Below are 23,195 nucleotides of genomic sequence, written 5' to 3' on the forward strand. Positions count from 1 at the left end.
AATCCTCAAAGGTATTCCTGGCTAACCCGGCTGTCAGAAATATTGAACCGATATGGCGTAGGGTTCCCGTTGTGTGACACACTGAAGCAAGTCAAACAACGGATTAAAGATATACATGGGCAAATGGATATGGCAACTCTTTCAACAAATCACTCCCTTAAACTGCTGACAGCAGTTAAAACAACTTTCATTCTGGAAAAGTATTTACATCTAGAAATGCCATCAGTGGAGAGACAGTTATTTGTTAAGTTTAGATTCGAACTTCTTGATACCAACGTTAAATTCAGCCGTTACCGGAAAATCCCGTATGACAAAAGAACATGCATATGAGGGGTAAACGCCGTGGAGGACACGACGCATATAATATTTGAATGTAGGCTGTATGAGGAAGTAAGGAAACAATATAAATTGTTATAAATAAATTTCCCCATTGGAATATAAGGCATAAATTATCATTTCTGTTGAAGGCAGACTCTCTTCCCCTGGTAAGGGCCATCACCTGCTATCTTAAAAGGATGACAGCAATACGAGCCAGTTATATCGAAAAGAACTTCATTGATTGTAAGAAAGACGAGCTGAGTTAGAGAGGAGCTATCTTATTTGGGTTATCTAGTCTTGGCAACTTAGCTATTGAAATTTGATATTGTAAAATTTTAATGTCATATATCATATATTTTTAGATTGTTATTTCTGTAACTGTTTTGTCTTTTCCCTTTTTCTTTTCTGTTTTGTTTGAAAAGGCCTTCGGGCTATTCAATAAACAAATACAAATACAATAATACTGGAAGGCCATGACTTTCAATTGGGATGGCATGCGTTTCTTTGGGAAGGGAAAATCAAGACGCATACATATTTCCAGAGATATCTGGTGCGAAATGCTCTGATAAAGATTTGGGATACTATAAGAAAAAATCATTATATGAAAGTTCCAGTTTGGATATCGATGATGGAGGCCATAATTTATCCCAATGTCCTGGACCTAAATAAAATTGTAAGGTATTTGGAACTATTAGATAAACTTGGAAATTTAAAAACAGAACAGGATCTAAAAAAACAAGGAGTAAAAATTGACTGGTGGCCATACCTGCGAATTAGGACAAAATATTTATTTATTTATTTATTTATTTATTTATTTATTTATTTATTTATTTATTATTTATTTATTTATTTATTTATTTAATTTCTATACCGCCCTTCTCCCGAAGGACTCAGGGCAGTGAACAGATTAAGATTTCATATACATACATACATACATACATACATACATACATACATACATATATATATATATATATATATTATAAACAGTAAATAATAAATTGAGTCAACTTCGTGTATCTGCTAAGACCTTGGCATACAATTTAGATGTTTATGCTAGCCCTGCTTGTTGAAACAGAAAGGTCTTCAGGGCACGTCGGAAAGTGCGAAGATCTGGGATTATTCGTATTCCAGGGGGTATTTTGTTCCAAAGAGTAGGTGCCCCCACAGAGAAGGCTCTCTCCCTTGGAACTACTAGATGACATTGTTTTAATGATGGTACTATGAGTAGGCCTACTCTGTGAGAGCGTATTGGTTGGTGGGAGGTTATCGATTGCAGCAGGTGGTCTCGTAAGTACTCAGGTCCTAAACCATGGAACACTTTAAAGGTAAGAACCAACACCTTGAAGCGTACTCGAAAGGCCACCGGAAGCCAGTGCAGCTCACGTAGAAGAGATGTTACATGTGAGCGCCATGTTGCTCCCATAATTACTCGCGCGGCCGCATTCTGGACCAGTTGGAGCTTCCGGGTGCACTTCAAGGGGAGCCCCACGTAGAGAGCATTGCAGTAATCAAGTCGGGAAATGACGAGGGCTTGAGTGACTGTGCATGAGTCCCGGTCTAGAAAGGGACACAATTGGCGAATCAGGCGAACCTGATAGAAAGCTCCTCTGGCCACGGCTGTTATGTGATCTTCTAAAGACAGTCGTGCATCCAGGAGGATGCCTAAATTGCGAGCTTTCTCTGCGGGGGTCAATGACACGTCCCCAATAGTTAGTGATGGGACTAACTGGCTGTACCGGGACGCCGGCAGCCACAGCCACTCGGTCTTGGAAGGGTTGAGTCGAAGCCTGTTTCTCCCCCATCCAGACTCGTATGGCCTCAAGGCACCGGGACATCACTTCAAGGGCATCATTGGGGTGGTTTGTGGTGGAGATGTACAGCTGAGTGTCATCAGCGTACAGATGACATCGCACCCCAAAACCACGGATGATCTCCCCCAACGGCTTCACATAAATGTTGAACAGGAGAGGCGAGAGGACCGACCCCTGTGGCACCCCGCAAGTAAGGGGCCTCGAGGTCGATCTCTGTCCACCTGTCAACACTGACTGCGACCTGTCAGAGAGGCAGGACGAGAACACCGTAATACTGTGCCTCCCACTCCCAGCCCCTCCAACCGGTGCAGCATGATACCATGATCAATGGTATCAAAAGCCGCTGAGAAATCTAATAGGACCAGGATAGAGGAACATCCCTTATCCCGAGCCCTCCAGAGATCATCAACCAATGCGACCAATGCTGTTTCTGTGCTGTATCCAGGCCTGAAGCCGGACTGGAATGAGTCTAGATAGACAGCTTCATCCAGGTACTGTGGGAGCTGTCGTGCCACCACACTTTCGACAACCTTCACTAAAAAGCGAAGGTTGGAGACTGGACGGTAGTTTGCTAAAACAGCCGGATCCAGAGAGGGCTTCTTAAGGAGGAGTCATCACTGCCTCTTTCAAGGCGGGAGGTAAGAATCCCTCGCTCAGAGAAGCGTTAATAATTCTCTGGAGCCAGCTACGTGTAACCTCCCGGGTAGCCAGCACTAGCCAGGAAGGGCACGGGTCCAATAAACATGTGGTCGCATTCAGCTTCCCCAGTAACCTGTCACGTCCTCAGGAGTCACAGTATCAAACTCATCCCAGATAATGTCCTCAAGATTTGCCCTCTTCATTTCATCCAAATTAACCCAGTTAGAGTCCAAGCCTTCCCGAATCTGAGCGATTTTATCGTGCAGATATTGTGCAAAATCCTCAGCTTGTCCTTGCAGAGGGTCTTCCCGGGCTCTCAGCTGGAGTAGAGAGCGGGTAACTCTAAACAAGGTGGCTGGGCGATTATCTGCCGATGAAATAAGAGCGGAAAAATAGTTACATTTTGCCGCTTTTATCGCCACTAAGTAGGTCTTAATATAAGATCTCACTAGTGTTCGGTCGGATTCGGAACGGCTGCTCCTCCAACTGCTCTCTAGGCATCTTTTCCGGCGTTTCATCCCTCTCAGCTCATCAGAGAACCAAGGAGCTGGGTAGGTTCGACGCCGGGTCAGAGGCCACAAAGGCACGACCCGGTCTAAAGCACCAGCGGCCATCCTATCCCAGGACGCCACTAGGTCTTCAGCTGAGTCATGAGCCAAGGTCTCAGGAAATGGCCCAAGCTCCATCCGGAACCTATCAGGATCCATCAGGCGCCTGGGGCGGAACCATTTAATTGATTCCGCCTCCCTGCGGTGGGCTGCAGTGGTCAGAAGGTCAAGCTTAAGGAGAGAATGGTCTGACCATGACAAGGGTTCGATGACTATATCCCCTATATCTAGACCATTCAGCCATTGGTCTATATATAAAAAATATAAAAAAGACAGAGAACAATATGGTATATACAGAGAACAACTGGAATTGGATAAGATATTATTAGGACCAGGGCAAAAAATGATTACAAAAATGTATATTTCCTGTTAAAATTTAAAAGGGAAGAAGAAACTGTGAAGGAAGCAATGATTAGTTGGGCAAGAAATTTTGGATACAACATTCATTTGGATCAATGGAATAAATTATGGGAAAGAAACTACAGGCTAACAATGTCAGCTGCTTACAAGTAGAATATTTACAAGATGTTTTATCAATGGCACCTGCCACCAGCGAGATTGGCTAGGATGTTCCCAAACAGGTCCCCGGAATGTTGGAGGTGTGGCCATAACCAAGGAACATTCTACCACATGTGGTGGACCTGCTCTAAGATTAGGAAATTTTGGTGGAAGATAAAAGAATGGCTGGAAGAAATAACTGGGCGGAAGATAGAAAGAAAACCGGAACTATTCCTCCTGGGTATTTTGGAAGGGAAAATGGAAAAGAAGTTACAATATATCATATTACACATACTAACTGCAAGTAGGATCGTCATAGCACAAAATTGGAAACAACCAGATAGCCCCCCAGACCAAATCATAATTTAAAAAATATATGAATGCGCAGAAATGGATGGATTATCCATGGAAATTAAGCAAAGGCAAGACATTGAGTATTATTTAATTTGGAATAGATGGTATTCCTGGCTGGAGAGTAAAGCTAAAATGTAAGCAATATTATGTTACAAAACCGAATTATGAATAGAAGTTAGTACAACTTAGATAAGGATGTAAACTAAGATAGTGATAGATAGAAGTAGAATTTGTGTATGGAAGTTAATTAGGATAGAGATAACGATGTAGAAAAGCTGTTATAAGTGTTTAAGGTTTGATGTGATTGTTTTTGTCTGTTCGTTTTTGTTGTGTGTTATAGTTTTCTATTTTTTGCTTTTCTATTTTTTGTATTGCATATATTAATGTTTGAAAATTTAATAAATATTATTTTTTTTAAAAAAGTTTGATTTGGCATGATCTGTTTTTAACAAACCCGTGCTGACTGCTAGTTATTACTTTACTCATTTCTAGGTGTTGGCAGATCTGTTTTTTTTATTATTATCTTTTTCCAATATCTTCCCAGGTATTGATGTTAGGCTGATTGGTCTGTAGTTGCCTGGGTCTGGTTTTTTTCCTTTTTTGAAGATGGGAACCACATCGGCTATTTTCTAGTCCTCTGGTAGTTCCCTGGTGTTCCAGGATTTTTGAAAGATGTGATGCAATGGTTCTGAGATTTGCCAGCTCCTTTAGAACTCTGGGATGTAATCCATCAGGTCCTGGTGATTTGTATTCATCAAGATCAGACAGGTGTTCTCTTACTATTTTTTTGCTTATTTTAACTTTTATTTCCAGTCTTTTTTACAATTCTGTTTCTGGTAGGTTGGGCTATAGTTTCTTTTTGCGTGAAGACTGATGCAAAGAATGAGTTAAGCAGCTCTGCTTTCTCTCTGCTGCCTGTTACTTCCTTGCTGTCTTCTCTCTTTAGAGGACCGACAGTTTCCTTGATTTTTTTCTTGTTATTTATATGTTGGAAGAAACTTTTTTTGTTATCTTTGACTTTTGTTGCAAGTCTTTGTTCATTCTGAGCCTTTGCTTTCCTGATTTCGTCTTTGCAGATTCTGGCTGTCTGCTGATATCCTGCCTTAGTTATGTATCCTTCTTTCAATTTTTTGTACTTGTCCTTTTTGTCTCAATTTGTCAGAGAGATCTTTGTGCAGCCATGCTGGTTTCTTCTTGGACTTCTTGGTTTTCTTTCTCAGCGGTATAGCACTGGTCTGGGCTTTTATAATCATATTTTTCAGAGTTTTCCAAGATTCTTGAGTTGTTTTCCCCTTTAGGATTTTCATCCAAGAAATCTTTCCCAAGTTCTCTCTGAGTTTATTAAAATCAGCTCTTTTAAAATCTAAGACTCTGGTATCATTTTGTTCTACTGCTTGTGTTTGCGTTATGTTGAATTCTAGTATGACATGGTCACTCTCACCCAAGGTTTCTGCAGTTTCAACTCCCTCTATCACTTCTTCTCTGTTTGTAAGTATTAAGTCCAGTATGGCTGTCCCTCTAGTTCCCTCCTCTACCTTTTGGACAACAGTTGTCAGTTAGGTTGGTTAGGAACCTATTTGATTTTTCACTTGGTGCAGAATTAGTTTTCCAATTGATATCAGAGTAATTGAAGTCCCCCATTACTATTGTAGTGTGATTCCTACATGTTTGTTAGTTGGTTGGCAAAAAGGATATCTATTTTTTCTGCTTCATTGGGTGTCCTCTAGTATACACCTATGGCCATGTCTTTTATGTTGACCCATATGCATTCTAGGAGGTTTTTGTCTTTGGTTTCATGCAATTCTATAGCAATATAGTGGTCCTTTACATACAGTGCAACTCCACCTCCTCTTTTATGGGGCCTGGTTTTTTTAAAAAGTTTGATCCTTCTATCAGAATGTTCCAGTCATGGATTTCGTCCCACCAAGTTTCTGTTATTCCTACTATGTCATATCTACCTTTGTGTATTAATAGTTCAAGTTCACCCTGTTTGTTCCCCAGACTTTCTGCATTTGTATATAGGCACTTGAGGTCTTTATGCCTGACTCTGGGTATACTTCCTATGTCTCCTATTTGGTATTTGAGTTTGTCTTCCTTCCCATCCCTCCTTACTTTGTTATTTGCTTTGCTTTCTAGGGGTTTTTGTTTGGAATTAGGTCCTGGATATCCTAAAGACTGGTCACCCTCCCCCCTCAATTTTAGTTTAAAGCCCTCCTGATAAGTTGAGCCAGTCGTTTTCCAAAAACATTCTTCCCCAGTCTTTGTGGAGTGCAACCTATCCTTCCAAAAGCCCATCTTGGAGGTAGTACAGACCATGGTCCAGGAATCCAAAGTTTTGTTGGCGACACCAACGCTTTAGCCAGTGGTTCACTTCTAGAATTCTTTGTTTTCTTGCCGGATGTTGTCCTTTCGTTGGCAGTACAGATGAAAAAACTACTTGTGCACCTAAGTCCTTGACTTTCTTGCCTAGCTGCTCATAATCATTCAATATTGTTTTCAAGTCCTTCTTTGTGTCATTCGTCCCTACATGTAGTAGTAGAAAGGGGTAATAGTCTGTTGGTTTTATTATTTTGGTTAGGTTCTCAACCACATCTTTGATTTTAGCTCCAGGGAGACAACATACCTCTCTAGATTGACTGCCTGGTCTACAGACGGCAGGTTCTGTTCCCTTGAGAATTGAATCTCCTATCACCAATACTCGCCTTTTTTTTCCTAGGGAGGTTTGTGGTGTTTGGTGGTGCTACTTTCTTAGGGACATTTGATGGTGCTTCTTCTCTATGTGTCTGCATGTTTTCTTCTAGTCAGAGTCCATGATATTGATTGCTTAGCACCAGTGGGGCTGCTTCAGAGTAGGTTGGTTTGGACAGGGGTTTTGTACTAGGTTTGTGTTTTTTTCTATGAGTGACATGTTTCCATCTGTCTTTTTCCTCTAAGGAGTCAATTCTTTTAGAAGTTGTTTGGTCATTATTATGTTCAATTTGGGCATATTCTTTTAGATTGTCCAATTTAAATTTTTTTAGTGTTGAGTGGGCTTAAGCGTGAGATTCGTTCTTAGCCTGTACTGGAATGTTCTTTGATTGTCTCTTCCTTCTTGTGATCCTTTCCCTCCCTGCTTTCTTGTGGGCTTGCATTATCTCTTACTTCTCTGCCTTTATATGTTCTATACTTCCTATTGCCTACTTGTCTTTGATTTTCTTTTGCCTTGTATCCTGTATTGTCTTTTTATCCACCCTTCCTACTTGTTTTTCTCCTGCTACTATCAGGTATTCAGCTCTCCCTGCTTTTCTCAGTCCCCCCCCCACACCTGTTGGTCTCCCACACTAGTCTGTTGTCATTCTCGATCACCAGTTCGCTGATCCCCTTTCCTGAAATGCTCCACCAACACCAGCAGCCTCCGGTTGCACCGATGCTCTCCCCTTGCTTTTCATGCTACTCTCAGGATCTGCTTCATTGTGCTGCCTCTCGCTGCCAGCTCTCCCGTCTGTTGCGCTGCCATTGCTCCTGGCTCCACAGCCACATGGCTCCTGTTTGTACTGCTTCTCCCAGCAACAGGACCGCCCGGATGGCCCAAGGCAAGCTCGCCTCTCGTCTCCTCTCCACAGCCAGTTATACTCTTCCTCTTCCCTGCTTCTCTCTCTCTCTCATTGGCTCGCCTTTTCCTTCTCTGCCATTGGTGCTTTGCCTCTCTGCCCCACGGATGGTTTTCCTCCCTGCTCCACAGCTGGGCCCCACTCGCTCACCGGCTCGCCTCGTTGTTCTCTGCCAGTGTCTTGCCTCTCTGCTCACCTCACTTCAATGGGCCTCCGTGCTCTTGGGAAGGCCTCTTGGGTGCAGCTGGGCTTCTCTCAGCAGGCCAAGTTCGCTGTGGATCGTTTTCCTCCTATTTCTCCAGTCTTTCCTCTCCTTTTCCTTTCTCCTCTTTTTTTTTCTAAAAATTTATTTTTTATTATTATAACATAATATGACATTACAAAACATGCAACATTTACATATATACTCTCTTAACAACTATTTCGTGACGATCTTCTTATAATATTCACATTTTCCCCCTTTTCCCTTTATATTATTCCATTTTCTTCTTGTCCCCTTCTCTTTTAATTACGATGTATTTCTTAACATTCATATTGGTTTTATATTTTCTATACACTGACATATTCATTCTTTCCTTTTTTACATTTCACCCCTATTTTTCTTCTCCATTATTCCTATTCTCCAGCCACTTATACCATTTGTGCCAGATTATATAATATTCCGTATCCTCCTTTTCTTTAAATTCTATTGTTAATTAATCCATCTCGGCACACTCTAAGATTTTTTTTATCAACTCTTCTTCTGTTGATATATTTTCTTTTTTCCAATTTTGTGCATATACTATACGGGCAGCTGTTATAATATGTAAAATCAAATATTTTATTTTCTTAGTGTATTTTTCAGTAAATATCCCTAATAAAAATGTCTCTGGTTTTCCACTCATAGATTGTTCTATCATTTTCTCTAACCATTTTTTAATCTTAGCCCAGAACTTCTTTGCAGCTGGACATGTCCACCAGAGATGGTAATATGTTCCGTAGCTCTTGTTACATTTCCAACATACTGGAGATTTACTCTTCGCAAGTCTCGCCGGAGGTAGATGCAATCTATGAAACATCTTCAATTGGTTTTCTTTGTATGCCGTGGACATGGTTAATTTTGTATTTATTTGCCACATTTTTTCCCATTTCTCCAATTCTATTGTGTGGTTAAAGTTTTTTGCCCATTTAATCATTGTATCTTTAACTATTTCTTCTTCCATTTTATATTGCAGCAAAAATTTGTATATTTTACTAATTAATTTCTCCTCCGTCCCTTGTATAATTTTATCCAATTCATTTTATTCAGTCTGTACAGCATTTAATTTTATGTCTTCTTTATATTTTGACCGAATTTGTATATATGTCCACCAATTGATTTCTCCATTTAGATCTTGTTCCAATTCCTGTTTTGATTTCAAATTTCCTTGTTCTTTTAATATATCTCTATATCTTATTATCTTGTCTCACTCAGTTAAATTTGGGTGTTTTAATGTTTCTGTAGGTGAGATCCAAATTGGTATTTTTGTGTAATGTTGTTTTTTTATCTTAATCCAAATTAGTAGCAATGCATTCCTTAGTATGTGTCTTCTAAAGTAACCATGTGTTTCATATTTTTCGTCCCAAAGGAATGCATGCCATCCCACTTGCAAATCGTACCCTTCAATCACTAATGTTCTTTTATCGCTTAACTCCATCCACTCTTTCAGCCAGGTTATACAAGATGCTTGGTAATATATTTCCCATTCTGGGAGTGCTACTCCTCCTCTATCTTTTGTGTCTTGCAATGTTTTTAGTCTAATTCTCGGTCTTTTTCTTTGCCATATAAATAGTTTTATTTAATGTTTCAAAAAAAGTTTTTTCTAATTTTACTAGTATAACTTGGAAGATAAATAGTATTTTGGGCAAAATATTCATTTTGATCATAGCAATCCTTCCCATAAATGAGATTTGTAAATTTTTCCAATTATCTAAATCTTTTTTTAATTTGCTGTAGTAATTTGTCTTCCTTAATTGAGGAGCATCTTGCAGTAAGACAAATCCCTAAGTATTTTATTTTCTTGGTTATTTGAATGTTTGTACTACATTCTAATTCTTTCTCTTGTTTCCTTGTAAGATATTTGGTTAATAATTTGGATTTATTTTTGTTAATTTTAAGTCTCGCTACTTCACCAAATTCTTCTATTTTTTAAATCAATTTTGGGCCTGATTCTAATGGTTCCTCTACTATAAACATCATTATCATTAGCAAAAGCCTGAAGTTTATATTCTTCTTTCTTTATCTTTAATCCTTTTATTTCTCGATCCTCTCTAATTCTCTTCAGAAATGTTTCTAAAGTTAATATAAATAGAAGTGGAGAAAGTGGGCATCCTTGTCTCACCCCTTTTGTTATATCAAATTTTTCTGTCGTATCTTCATTCATAATTACCCTTGCCATTTGTTTTGTATAAATTTTTCCAATCATGTTTTCAAATTTATTCCCAAATTCCATAAATTTCAATTGATTTAACATAAATTTCCAGTTCAAATTATCAAATGCCTTTTGGGCATCAAGGAAAACCAGTGAAGCTTGTTTTTCCGGATGTGTTTCATAAAACTCTAAGGTATTTATTATTGTTCTCATATTGTTTTTAATTTGTCGGCCTGGCAGGAAACCGTTTTGATCTGAATATATATATATATATATATATATATATGTTTTCTCAGGTTTTCGCGGGTGTTTGTATGTAGGTCTTTGGTTATTCGGGTCTTCTCCCACGTAAAATTGGAAGTGTCTTGGCGACGTTTCGACGAAGTCTCATTCGTCATCTTCAGGCTGGTGTTCTCGGCTTCGTGCTTCCAGGAGCAATGTGAGATCGCAGCTGTCTCTTCCTTTTAACTGCTAGTGGAGGTGTGAGCTGATTGGGTGGGAACTTGGCTGTGTTCTGATTGGGTGGAGGTGTGTTCTGATTGGTTAGGGGCTTGGCTGTGCTCTGATTGGCTGGGGTTGTGTTCTGTTTGGGTGGGGGCTTGGTTGTGCTCAGCTTAGTCTGAGTTGCAGGGGGATTTGAGCTGGTGAGCTGCGTTGTTGTTGTTTGGCTTCGTGTTTGTGGCCGTGCGAGCTCTTCATGGTGGGTGTCAGTCTGCTTCATGTATGGATTGGAGGGGTTTAAAGTGGCTAATGATGCAGCTGCGGTCTGGCTTCTGGTCCTTGGTCGTGGCTCATTATCAGTGTGGGTTTGAGTCTGCTTTCTGCGTGGATGTGTGGTGGTGACATCAGGTGTGGCACTCGTGAGTGTGGGTCTGGTGTCATTCGTCGTGTTAGGGACTCGTTTGTCAATAAGGGCGGGTTTCCAAATGGCTGGTAGGCGGGAGGTATCGTCTCGTTTGTTCATGCTGTGTGGGCGTTTTTCTATCTCAATGGCTTCTCTGATTATTCTGTTGTTAAAGTGTTCAGTTTTGGCGATAGTTCTGGTCTTTTTAAAGTCAATATCATGTCCTGTGGCTTTAAGGTGTTGGACCAGGGAAGAAGTTGGTTCCTCTTTTCTGACTGAGTTCTTGTGTTCTTCTATGCGTGCACTTATTCGTCTGTTGGTTTGTCCGATGTATGTGGTGGGGCAGGCGGTGCATGGGATTTCATATACTCCTTGATTTTCTAACTCAATTTTGTCTTTGGGGTTCCTTAGGATGGTGGATATTTTTCGGTTTGTGCAGAATGCTGTCTTGATGTTATGTTTGTGGAGGATTTTGCTTATTCTGTCTGTGGTGCCTTTTATGTATGGGAGGAGGGCCTTGCCATTTTCTTGTTCTCTGTCTTGGATTTTAGTGGGGGTTTCTTTTTGGATTAGGTTGGTGATCTTATTTCTTTGGAATCCATTGGATGTGAGTACGTTAGTGAGGGTGTGTAGTTCGGTTTTTAGGTGTTGTTCGTCAGCTAAGCGTTTTGTTCTGGAAATGAGTGTCTTGGCTACAGAGTTGATCTGGGCAGGGTGGTGGTGTGAGAGTGCGTGCAGATAGCGGTTTGTGTGTGTTTTCTTCTGGTATATAGTGTGTCCTAGGGAGCCATTGGATTTTCTGTAGACTAAGACATCCAGGAAGGGAAGTTGGTTGTTCACTTCTGTTTCCATGGTGAACTGTATTTTGGGGTGTAGGCTGTTGAGGTGTGTGAGGAAGTTGTCCAGTTTTTCTTTCCCATGTGGCCAGATTATGAAGGTGTCGTCCACATATCTGAGCCAGAGTTTGGGTTTGTGATCGGATTTTTCTAGAGCTTGGGTTTCGAAGTATTCCATATAGAGGTTGGCAATGACAGGTGAGAGGGGTGATCCAAGTACCAATCAAAGAAGCCTTGACAGTTATCCAAAACAAATATAACCCCCCCAAGCACATCTTAGATCTGACCAACCACTGCCTATCCAACACATACTTCATCTATAATGGACAGAAATACAAACAGAAGGAGCACCCATGGGATCACCCCTCTCACCTGTCATTGCATTAATTCCACAAAAATCCATGCAAAGCCTCATCCCCCCCATCTTTTTTTTCTTTAAATAGTACTGGGGCTGCCACTCTGGATTTTGCAGGATGGATGAAGCCCTGCACCAGGTTTGCATTGATGTATTTCCTCAGCTCCTCCATTTCTTTGGAAGTCATTGAGTACATCTTTGGCTTGGGCAGCTTGGCTCCCGGCAGGAATTGGAGGGAGGGAGGGAGGGAGGGAGGGAGGAGAAATCAGGAGGGGATAAGGAAGGAAGGAAGTTGAAATCAGAGGAGGGGAGAAGGAAGGAAGGAAGGAAGGAAGGAAGGAAGGAAGGAAGGAAGGAAGGAAGGAAGGAAGGAAGGAAAAAGAAGGAAGGAAGGAATAAGGATGTGATTGCCCTCCAGAGGCTACTGCAGTACACTCCCATCATTCCTGAGTTGTGCTGTTAAAGAAATCCAGTGCCACTAGGGAAAAGTCAAATTGTGAAAGAGTCATTGAAATTCCTCACATTGAAACTAAGTGGTGATAGGTCATAACAGGTGTGCATTCTCCCTGATGCAGTTTCTTGTTCTGTGCCCTATGATTTAAATTTCAGAGAAATATATTTCTCTGCTGTCCTCTTGTTAATTCAGTGAGGTATCCCAGGGCACTGCCAGGGTTGAAGGGGATCCTGCAGAAGATGCCCCAGGAGCCAGTCTCATCTCTGTACCCATCAAACATTCCATGTCCTGGTTTCTCTTCCCCACCCCCATTTGCTGTTCTAGCACACTTTTCTTTCCTTTGATATAACAGATAAAAGTGTTTGAACATATCTGAGAGCTAAACCCTAACCCTAACCCTCCCCCCAAACCACCTGAAGGCAGGATAAGAAGTAATGAATGGAAACTAATCAAGGAGAAAATCAACCTAACACTAAGGAGAAATTTTCTGAGAACAATTAACAACATGCATCCAGAAGTTGTGGGTGTTCCAACACTGGATATTTTTAAAAGGAGATTGGACAACCATTTGTCTGAAATGGTATAGCAGAGGACATGAAGACCTCCAAGGTCCCTTCCAACTCTGTTATTCTGTTAATTATTTAAAAAATACCCAACATTAATGATGAATAAAATTATGAATAAAATTAAATTATGTATGAGTAGTTACTAGAATGGCTAAGCCTATGGCTGGATATCTGGATCATTTAACTATTGGACAACAGTGCCCACAAGATAATGTAGTTCTTGCAGGGATCCAGGGAATCTTCTGAGAAGAGCATTCCATTGCAATGTGATGTAAAGTTTGTGGGAATGTTCCCTCAGAGAAAATCGTTCTGCAGCTTTTTCCCCTGAAGTAAAAAAAAAACCCAAAAACTTAAAAGTTGTTAAGGATAGGTTATTTAAAGCTAGGATTTAAAGACTAAACTGTAGACTGCCCACTATAGACAGTCAATCAGTCAGGTAAGTTTTTTTAAAAGGGATATTGGTTAGAGGGGAGAGGGAGAGTTTAGTTTTAGCACCTAATTGGGAAGGGGGGGGAGTTTTACAAATCTGTCCCTCCCAGCTTTTTGATTTTTTTATTGAAGAAATGTGGCTTGAAGGAGGAGGAAGGAGATTAAGCTAGGGTGTCAGCCTCTGCTTTTACTGCTTCAGCTGCCATAAGAAATGGGTGGGAAACAGTTAGGGGGGCGAAGGGGGGGAAGGGCGCAGGAGGAGTCTTTCCAAGAAACGAAACCGATTCTCCAAAAGGGCCGTCAGACCAACTGTCATTGCATTCCTGATGGATGACATTGCCAGACGTGATTCCACCTGACCTTTGGGAGACCTTTGGATTGGATGATGGACGATGGACAAGGGGGGGGGGAGATGCTTTCTAGATGCTATTTCGTGCGTTTTGCTTAGTTCCAGCTTTACCTGGGTTGCGATCGCTTCATTTTCAGTAAAAGTACTAATCTCTATAAAAATGGAGTTTGGGTCATTCTTTCCTGGATTTTGAAGGAAGCATACCTGACATAGGGAAAGGTTTTGGGAAGCTCATCCTGAAGCTGCCTTACGGACCAGTTTACCAGTTTACCAGCCCGAACGGCAAGGCACGGTATTGCAGATGGTGACCCGCATAACTGAATCTGAGATACCTCCGATGCACGTGGGCGATCGGAATTTGGAGATAGGCCTCAGAGAGGTCGATTGAGTCCAAGAAGTCCCCCAGGCGGATTCCCTCGAGGATGGACTTGAGGGAACACATCTTGAACCTCCTGTACACCAAGTGGGCATTGAGGTTCTTTAGGTCGAGGATTGCTCTTCGCCCCCCCCCCGAATGCTTTGGTACTACGAAGAGGATGGAATAGTATCCTGTCTCCTTTGATCTGATGGAACAGCCTCTATGGCCCTGATGGTCAGGAGATGCCGGATGGCATCCTCCATGAGTGCTCGCTTGGCAAAGTTGCGGGAGACAGGGCATGGCATGAAGTGATTCAGAGGGCTGGACAGGAACTCCAGACAGAGACTGAATTTGATGGTACTAAGGACCCAGGAGTCTGTGGTTGTTATCGTCCACTGGTCTGCAAAGAGGCTCAAGCGACCTCCTATGGGGCGAACGGAAGAGTCATTTCTGTTTGCAGAACTGGCGGCTGCCAGCTCCGCGAAAGGGCCATCTCTGGGGTCTGCTCTGGCGACCCTTGTAACGAAATGGCTGCCTGTCTTGCTGTCGGAATTGCCCTTGCTGATATGAATGCTGTTGAGACTGTCTGTCTTGCAAATTAAAACAGACAGGTTGCCTGCGGGAATATGGAGTGGCCCATCTGTCTGCCCTTCTGGTTACAGAAGGTAAGACCTTGCAGCTGTCCTTGTCCTCTACTAGGAGAGGATCAAGGGCTGCTCCAAATAGCTTAGTCCCCATGTAGGGGGCTGAGGCCAGCCGCCACTTGGCCCTGAGATGTGCTGACCAGGATTTTAGCCACAAGAGGTAATGGAGTTAGCTAAGGAACCTATAGCTGTATTTTGCGGCATTGAGAGTAGCGTCCACAGAAAACTGAGTGGCAGCAAGGATCTTATTAAGGTCCTGGTGGATTCGGGCCTTGGAAGGAGGCAATCGGGATTGAAACTGTTGCAGCCATAAAATGGTGGAGCGATTGAAGAAGGATGCCACAGTGGCTGCATTAATGGCACAGGCGGCTGCTTGTTGAGTCTTCCTGAAGGCTAATTCAATTTTTTCATCCTCTGGTCTTAGGTTTTCAGAGGGGGCCCCTGCTGTGAATGGCGAAGGGGATAACAAGGCCGCAACAGGAACGTCCACTGGAGGGACCTGTAGAAGTTGGCCGAAGGTAGGTGCCATGTTGTAAAAAATTTTGTCAGAACTACTGGGAGTAGGGAGGGAGGCAGGAGTGGTCCACTGATTCTGGGCAACGTCCGCAAAGAGTTTGGGGGCTGGAATAAACAATTGTTTTGATACCGGCTATGAAAATATCCCATGTCCCTTTCCAGGGGTGGGAGCCTGCTCAGTGGTTTCCTCCTCTTGTAGGCCGGCTGTGACTGTCACCTTGTGTAGCAAGGACTTGAAGAGCCCAGATGGAAAAAGTCCTGTAAAGGTCGGATATCCGGAAGAACATCCTCCTCATCTTCAGAGAGGTCAGGATCTCTCTGAGTCTCCTCCCCTGACACTAGTTCCACACTGCCCTCCGAGGGAGCGGGTGAGTGATGAGAGGGTTCTGTTAAACTAGCCTGAGGTGATGTGTGAGCCTGTCTGCTAAGGTAGTCTGAAACCAGGGAGGTAGAGCGGTGGCTACAAATGCCTGTAGAAATTGCTCTGGAAATTAGTAATTGGAGGTTCTCTGGTAAATCAGCCAGATGAACATCCTCAGACTCTGGAACCATGCCAGCCCTGGGTTTCTCATGTTGGGAAGAACATGCAAAGGGGTGGCGCGTTTTGGATTGGTTCCGGTCAGGGGCTTGCTCCTGTGGAGTTGAAATAATAGGGCCTGTAGAAAGACCTCCAGAAGCTTCCTGTAGAGAAGTCTGGGGTGAGGGTTGGCTTAATTCCTGATGAGTTGGATGGGAAACAGACTGGTCACTAGACCTTGACAGGTTTCCAATTGAGCTTGCCTTTTTTCTGCAAGAGAAAATTGCTTTTCCAGGGCCCTCTGTCTGTGCTCCATGTCTTTTAACTCAGCACTGGAGTGCTGAGAGGCCTTATGGCCATGCTTAGATTTGCATGAGGCTTTCCTATGCGTGGATGCTTCCACAGTGTCTTGAGAGTTGTCTGCCACAAATGCTCAGCAGTTGGAAGATACCTTGAAGGCAGGCAGGGTGGCGGTCGATTTGGAGCCCCAAATTAACCAACTCACACCACACAGAGGCAAGGTCTGTCACTGGGCGGCTTACCCAGGGCGAACCAGGGTGGTGCCAGCTCCTGCACCCCCCCCCTTGTAAGGGCCCTTGTAAAATGGCAATACTTGCCAAGTTGCAGCCAGATGCTAATTGGTGCTCTCAAGAGAAGACCGCTCTCGTGGAGGAATAAAATGGCCGCCCTGGAGGTTGCAGAGGCTATTAGAAGCCTCTTTAAGCTGAAGCCCTTCTGTAGGCCTGAGCAGCTGCGGCTGAAGGAAGCCCCCCCTCCCCCGCTTCCATGTCTCAGCCGTATTCCTCTTGAGATGATCATGCTGCTTTCAAAATGGCAGCCACCGAGATGTTGTCAAAATGGCCACCGGACTTTGGGCACGCCGTGTGGCTTGCAGAAGTGGTGGTGGCAGTGGCAGCAGTGGCGGCAGGCTGCCTCTCAGCTAAGAGCCTCCCAGACCCGGCAAGGCGACAACACAGAGGCACCGTCGAATCCTTGGAAGCCACGCTTAGCTAAGCGGCAGCAGCAGTGGCGGCAGCAATGGCAAGCCACTTCCCAGCTGTGGAGCCTCTAACAAGGCCAAGAATGGGCGGTGTGGCGGTGGAATTAAGGAAGCCGTCACACAGCTGAGGCTTCGCCACGGGGCTCAATAGGACAGTGGCTGTGGTGGTGGGAGCGGCTGCGGTGGTGGTAAAGGCCTTGCCTTATAGGTTGGGGGGGATGGGGGCTAGGGGGGGTATTTGCCTATGAGGCAAATGCTAGGGACTGGCGAAACCAGGGGCCCCAAGGGAATCCCCCCCTTCAGAGGCAGCGTCGGTGTTATCAGCCTAGACTGATCTGGCCAGCACACAAACCTAAATTTTGAAAAATAGAAACCTGTTTGACGGTTCAGAAATGGATTGATGAAGAGCAACTGCCAAAGATGTCTGTCAGACGACTGAGTTGAAAACTGGGGCCTGACGGAGAGACGTGGAGGCATAGCCACAAAATGATGACTCAGTCTCCAGGCAGATTAGATTGTATCAACCCATTCCTGAACCACTCCACAGCAGACCAGAAGAACAAAGACATCCTTGACTCTCGCACTCACCACGGCTCCACACAATATTTAGTGGCATGGAAACACCTACCATCCTCGGAAGTTCCACCTGAAATACCCACACAAACCATCATAAATTTTACTGTATTATGTTTTATCTCTTCCTTTTTTCTGAAGAGGGCAATATGTCAGATCTGTGTATCTGCCATTCTTCAGAAGAACGGGGTGGGGGGGTGGGATTTGGAGTGTTACATTTAGTTCTTTTCCTATGTAATCTAAGTATCCAATTTCTTGCCTGATCCTCTTTGTATAAACTTTACCCTGATTTATAACTGTTGCCTGGTGCCAGGAATCCCTGAAGAAATCTCACACCTTGGAAAAAGGGGGGTGTCAGCCTCCGATCTTTCATTGCTTACTTGCTTGGCTGCCATGAAACGGGGGGAAGAGGGAGCTATTGGAATTGAGAGGGGGGGAAGTGAGCTGGAGGAGAAGAAAAAACTTTGCTGCGTTTTCTTTGAAGCTGATAACGTCTCAAGGTCAATTGTCGTGGCATAGCAAGAGGATGACACTGCCAGACGTTGCACCCACATGACCCCTGGAGAACCTGTGAATTAGATGATTTACGTTCGACAGTTGGGGGATGCTTTCTATAAGTGATTTTCGCACCTTTGCTTCAGACCTTGCTTTTCTTTGATTGCATTCAGTTCTCACTCAGTAAAAGTACCTTTCTCTATGAAAATGGAGTCAGGGTTTTTCTTTCTTGAGTGTTGAAAGGAGGCATGCCTGACAATAAGCAAGGTCTGTTTTAACAGCCATCCCAGAAAACTACCAAGGGGGCTGAACAAACAATGTCTGACCAAGACAGCGACCAAGACAGCGACCAGGACCAGATGGAGCTGCTGGCTCAACAGTTTCGTTCTCCCACCCGGGTGGGGAAGCATCGGACTGGATGGCTACCGTATTTTCCGGTGTATAAGACGACTGGGCGTATAAGACGACCCCCAAATTTTCCTATTAAAATATAGGGTTTGGGCTATACTCACCGTATAAGACTACCCCTCTTCCAACGAACACCAAATAAAAATTAAAAAAACATCAACTGGCTCACCCACAATGTAAAAGCAGCTGTGCTAGACCCAAAATGGCCCCTGAAACAAGCAGGAACCTCATACAGCCACAAAAAGCCCAAAAAAACAACTTTCATACTTTACACACACACAACACAACACAACACAACTGGCTCACCCACAATGTAAAAGCAGCTGTGCTAGACCCAAAATGGCCCCTGAAACAAGCAGGAACCTCACACAGCCACAAAAAGCCCAAAAACCCAACCTTCACACTTTACACACACAAAATTCCACATACAGCTTTGTGAGATTTTGTGTGTTTGTGTAGTTAGAGTGAAACACTACAAAAACACACTAAATCTCAGAAAGCTGCACAAATATTATTTTATTTTATTTTTATACGAAAGCTAAATTTAAGACTTCCTAAACTTTAAACCTAAAACTTTAGGTCTAAAAAAGAACAACTAAAAAAAAATCCCAATTAACTATTTTTTTTAAAGATCCCAAAGGGGAAAAAAACTTACCCAATAGAACAGGGGTCTCCAACCTTGGCAACTTTAAGACTTGTAGACTTCAACTCCCAGAATTCCTCAGCCAGCTTTGTTTTGCTGGCTGAGGAATTCTGGGAGTTGAAGTCCACAACTCCCTGCCTGCTTGATTGCTGATGGAATGGATTCAGGCAAGCGAAGCAAGGCAAGCGAAGCAAGGCAAGCAGCTAAGGCAGTGGTTCTCAACCTTCCTAATGCCGCGACCGTTTAATACAGTTCCTCATGTTGTGGTGACCCCCAACGATAAAGTTATTCCTAAAACCATCAAAAATATGTGTTTTCCGATGGTCTTAGGCCAGGGGTCCCCAACCTTTTGGACCTCAGGGACCACCAACTTCATAATTTTAAATTTCGCGGTTCAGACAATAATGATTTTACCCAGCCAACAAAGCACACTGTACTTATATCCTTCCTCATCCATTTTCTTAAAAAAGAGGAGGAAAAAACACTTTTAAGGTTTTACTAAAAAGTTTCCAATTACATAGTATTGGCATAAAGCCTGGTTAAAGCAAACATGCTTAGTCGTAAGGATTTGAGGCAAGCCATTCTGCTTAAGGTTTAAATTGAACTTAAGTGCATTATCCGGTATAATGCAGATTTCTTCTGGCTGAAATACCATAAATTGGGCATCTTAACCATAAACCAGGGATATGAATTTTTTTTTGTATGGGTGCTGAAGGCTATAGTAAGTACAACATGTTGGAGCCTGCACTGCAATAGGGGACGGAAACATATAAAAGCTTTAAAAATACAGGAAGATTAAATATTGTTACTGTTAATGTAATCATCTGGACTCCCAGTACAGAATGGGGTCCTTCAGGCACTCTCCCTCCTCTCTGTCTCTCTCTCTCTGTCTCCCACTCTTTCTCTCTCATTTTCGCTTTCTCTCTCTCTCTCCCTCTTTCTTTCTCTCCCATTCTTTCTCATTCTCTCTTTCTCTCTCCCCCCTCTCTCATTCTCTTTCTCTCTTCCACTCTTTCTCTCATTCTTTCTCCACCCTCTTTCTCTCTTTCTCCCACTCTTTCTCTCTTTCTCTCTCCCCTTCTCTCTCCCCCCACTCTCTCATTCTCTCTTTCTCTCTGTCCCCCTTTCTCTCTCTCCCCCCTTTCTCTCTCTCATTCTGATTCTCTTTCATTTTGTCTCTCTCTCTCATTCTGATTCTTTGATTCTCTCTCTTTCATTCTCTGTCTCTTTCTCTGTCTCTCATTCTCTCTCTCTCACTCTCTCTCTCTGATTCTCTGTCTCTTTCTCTCATTCTCTTTCATTCTGTCTTTCTCTCTCTTTCATTCTTTGTCTCTTTCTCTCTCTGTCTCATTCTGATTCTCTCTCTCTCATTCTCTCTTTCATTCTTTTTCTTTCTCTCTCTGTCTCATTCTGATTCTCTCTCTTTCTCTCTCTTTCTCTCTCTCTCTCTCATCTCAATGGCCAGCCAGTGTCTTGGGGCTGAGAGGAAGTCAAACATCTCCCTGAGAGACTGAGGGCCGGAAGAAGTGTGGGAGCGAAGCACTACTTGAACTTGTGCGGCATGAGCATTCGCCTTGGTATATTTGCGCCAGCCGATGGCCAAGGCAGCCCTCATCTCTCTGCTGAAAGTGCAGCATCAGGATTCTGCCTTGGTATATTTGCGGCACAAAGCACCCCTCATCTCCTGATGCTTGGGACTCGGAGTGGTAAATGGTGACTGGTCCAGGGAGCAGCTGGATTTTGCTCTCCATTGCGGATGCCAGATCAGCCCCCTGCAAGATCTCATCTTTCGAGGAGCGCTCCCTGAAGTGGCACTGGAAACTTTGGTCGGGCTCCTCCAGAGACGAGAGCTTGCAGGGGGCCGATCTGGTGTCTGCAATGGAAAGCAAAATCCAGCTTCTTCTCTCTGCTGTGAAACTCCACGCAGAAACCAGCTGGGTCCAGCATTGAGCGGCATGCAGCCTTGACGAGATTGGCACAGCTTCCCGAATCTGAGTTGCTGGCGCTGACCGCTGACGCTACGGGAGCGCCGACAACATTGAGGGGAAGCTGTGCCGATCTCGTCAAGGCTGCATGCCGCTGAATGCTGGACCCAGCTGGTTGCTACGCGGAGCTTGCCCCGCCGTCCCAGGCATCCAGGGGGATATTACCGACGCTCCGACTTCCCCAGCTGACCCACAGTGATGGCGAGCCCCACCTGTCTGGGGAAGTCGGAGCGTCAGTAATATCCCCCTGGATGCCTGGGGGAAGCTCCCCTCAGCAACCAGCTGGATCCAGCATTGAGCGGCATGCAGCCTTGATGAGATCGGCACAGCTTCCCCTCAATGTTGTCGGCACTCCCATAGTGTCATCGGTCAGCGCCAGCAACTCAGATTCGGGTACCCGGTGTATAAGACGACCCCCGACTTTTGAGGTGATTTTCCTGTGTTAAAAAGTCATCTTATACGCCGGAAAATACAGTAATTTACGGCTGGAAGAAGAATCGGAGCAAAGCCAGATGGTCGCTGGGAGTGGGGAGGCTACCGTACCGGAGCTGGAGAAGACCCCCCACGGAGTAACAAGCACCAGACCCCGAAAGGGAGAATCTGCTTGGATGCAGGAGTAGAAAGAAAACTTCCTGGTCACACAGGCCCTGCAACTTTTGAGAGAAGCTGAGGAGAGCCGTAGAAGCCGGGAAAGATTTGTCTACCCTGCTGAGAAGGGGGGGGAACGTCCCAGGGATGAACCGGAGGCTGCTGCTTGTGGGGGAGAGAGAGAGCAAGATGGGGAAGGAACAGCTCAAGCCTCCGGAACTCAAGCGGGTGATGCAGCTGTCCAGAGGCCCCCAGCAAGACAGGCACCACCCCAGAGGCAAAGAAAGCCAAAATTTCCCCCAATATCAGAAACATTCGGAGGAGACCCGAAGAAATTGGGATTTTTCCTGACCCAGGTGTGGAACCATATGCAGGACTGGGGAGAGGACTTCCTCTCAGATACCGCACGCGTGAGGTGCATTACCAAAGCTCTAGAGGGGGTAGCAGGTGAATGGATGGTGGGTCTCCACAATAACAACTCCCCCTTGCTGAGAAATTATGATCAATTCATGACAGCCCTCAGAACGCATTTTGAGAACCCCTTAGCTGAGCGAAAAGCAAGAATCAGAATGAAGGGCATTCACCAGGGACGGAGATTGGTGGCGGCGTATGCCCAGGAGTTCCACAAGTTGGCACCCTACATGAGAGGGTGGTCAGAAGTGACCCCACTAGAGAATTATAAAGATGGGTTGAATGTGAACGTCTACAAAGATTGCCGTTCATGGGGGGCCCCAGATGACCTGCAGAGCTGGTACCTGTTGGCAGCGGACGTGGAGATCGACCTGGCCTGGAGCAGTCTCTGTGGTAGGCGCACTTGGGATCAGCCACCCTCCTCATTCCACAAGGGGGCACCAAAGGCAGTGGTGGGGAAGGCAGGGCCCAAGCCAAAATCCTCCGCGTGTTTCAAATGTGGAAAGGAGGGGCACTGAGCCGCTGAGTGTTTCTCCAAGCCAGCGCCCAAGGCGACCTCTACCGGAGGAAAGAAGGCTGATAGAATGCCCACTAAAGCCTGCGAGACCACCCTGAAAAGAGAAGTCGTTGAGTTTGCTCCCCTGAACAGGGTGAGTTGGGAACTCCGACCAACGCTGACGACAGCGAGACTGACACTGATTCCGACGACGACAACCTGGTGAGTCAGAAAGGGGGCCCCATGACCATCCCAGTAGAATTTAGGGTACCATCCACCGGGGCCCATGGCCAGATGCCAGCCCTCCTAGATTCTGGATGCACCAGGTACATAATCAGCCCAGATGTGGTTGAACAGATGGGCCTAAGACTAAAAATGATGAAAAGGCCCATCGCATTCTGTCAGCTAGACGGATCGGTGGCAGGAGGGGGCCCAGCCCATTTTGTGACCGAGCCAATCGAGATGCAAATGGGGGATCACCTGGAGACTCTTAGTTTTATTGTGGCCCCGGGCATGG

At 44.4% G+C, this 23,195-nt stretch overlaps 1 protein-coding gene across 35 annotated transcripts in view; it reads right to left on the minus strand.

Annotated features, from left to right (window-relative positions):
* HDAC4 (histone deacetylase 4) overlaps positions 1-23,195 on the minus strand; it is a 555,425-nt gene that overhangs the window by 355,200 nt on the left and 177,030 nt on the right. Inside the window, exon 1 of one of the 35 annotated variants that reach the window (XM_087885504.1) lies at positions 8,018-8,156. The exons of the other annotated variants lie outside the window; for them this stretch is intronic. The gene's annotated coding sequence lies outside the window, so the exon portion shown is untranslated. Of the gene's footprint in view, positions 1-8,017; positions 8,157-23,195 lie in introns of those variants that run through there. 35 annotated transcript variants of the gene reach the window in all.

Source organism: Pantherophis guttatus, chromosome 1 (assembly GCF_059756535.1).
Source record: "Pantherophis guttatus breed Tessera chromosome 1, ASM5975653v1, whole genome shotgun sequence".
Classification (NCBI taxonomy): domain Eukaryota; kingdom Metazoa; phylum Chordata; class Lepidosauria; order Squamata; family Colubridae; genus Pantherophis; species Pantherophis guttatus.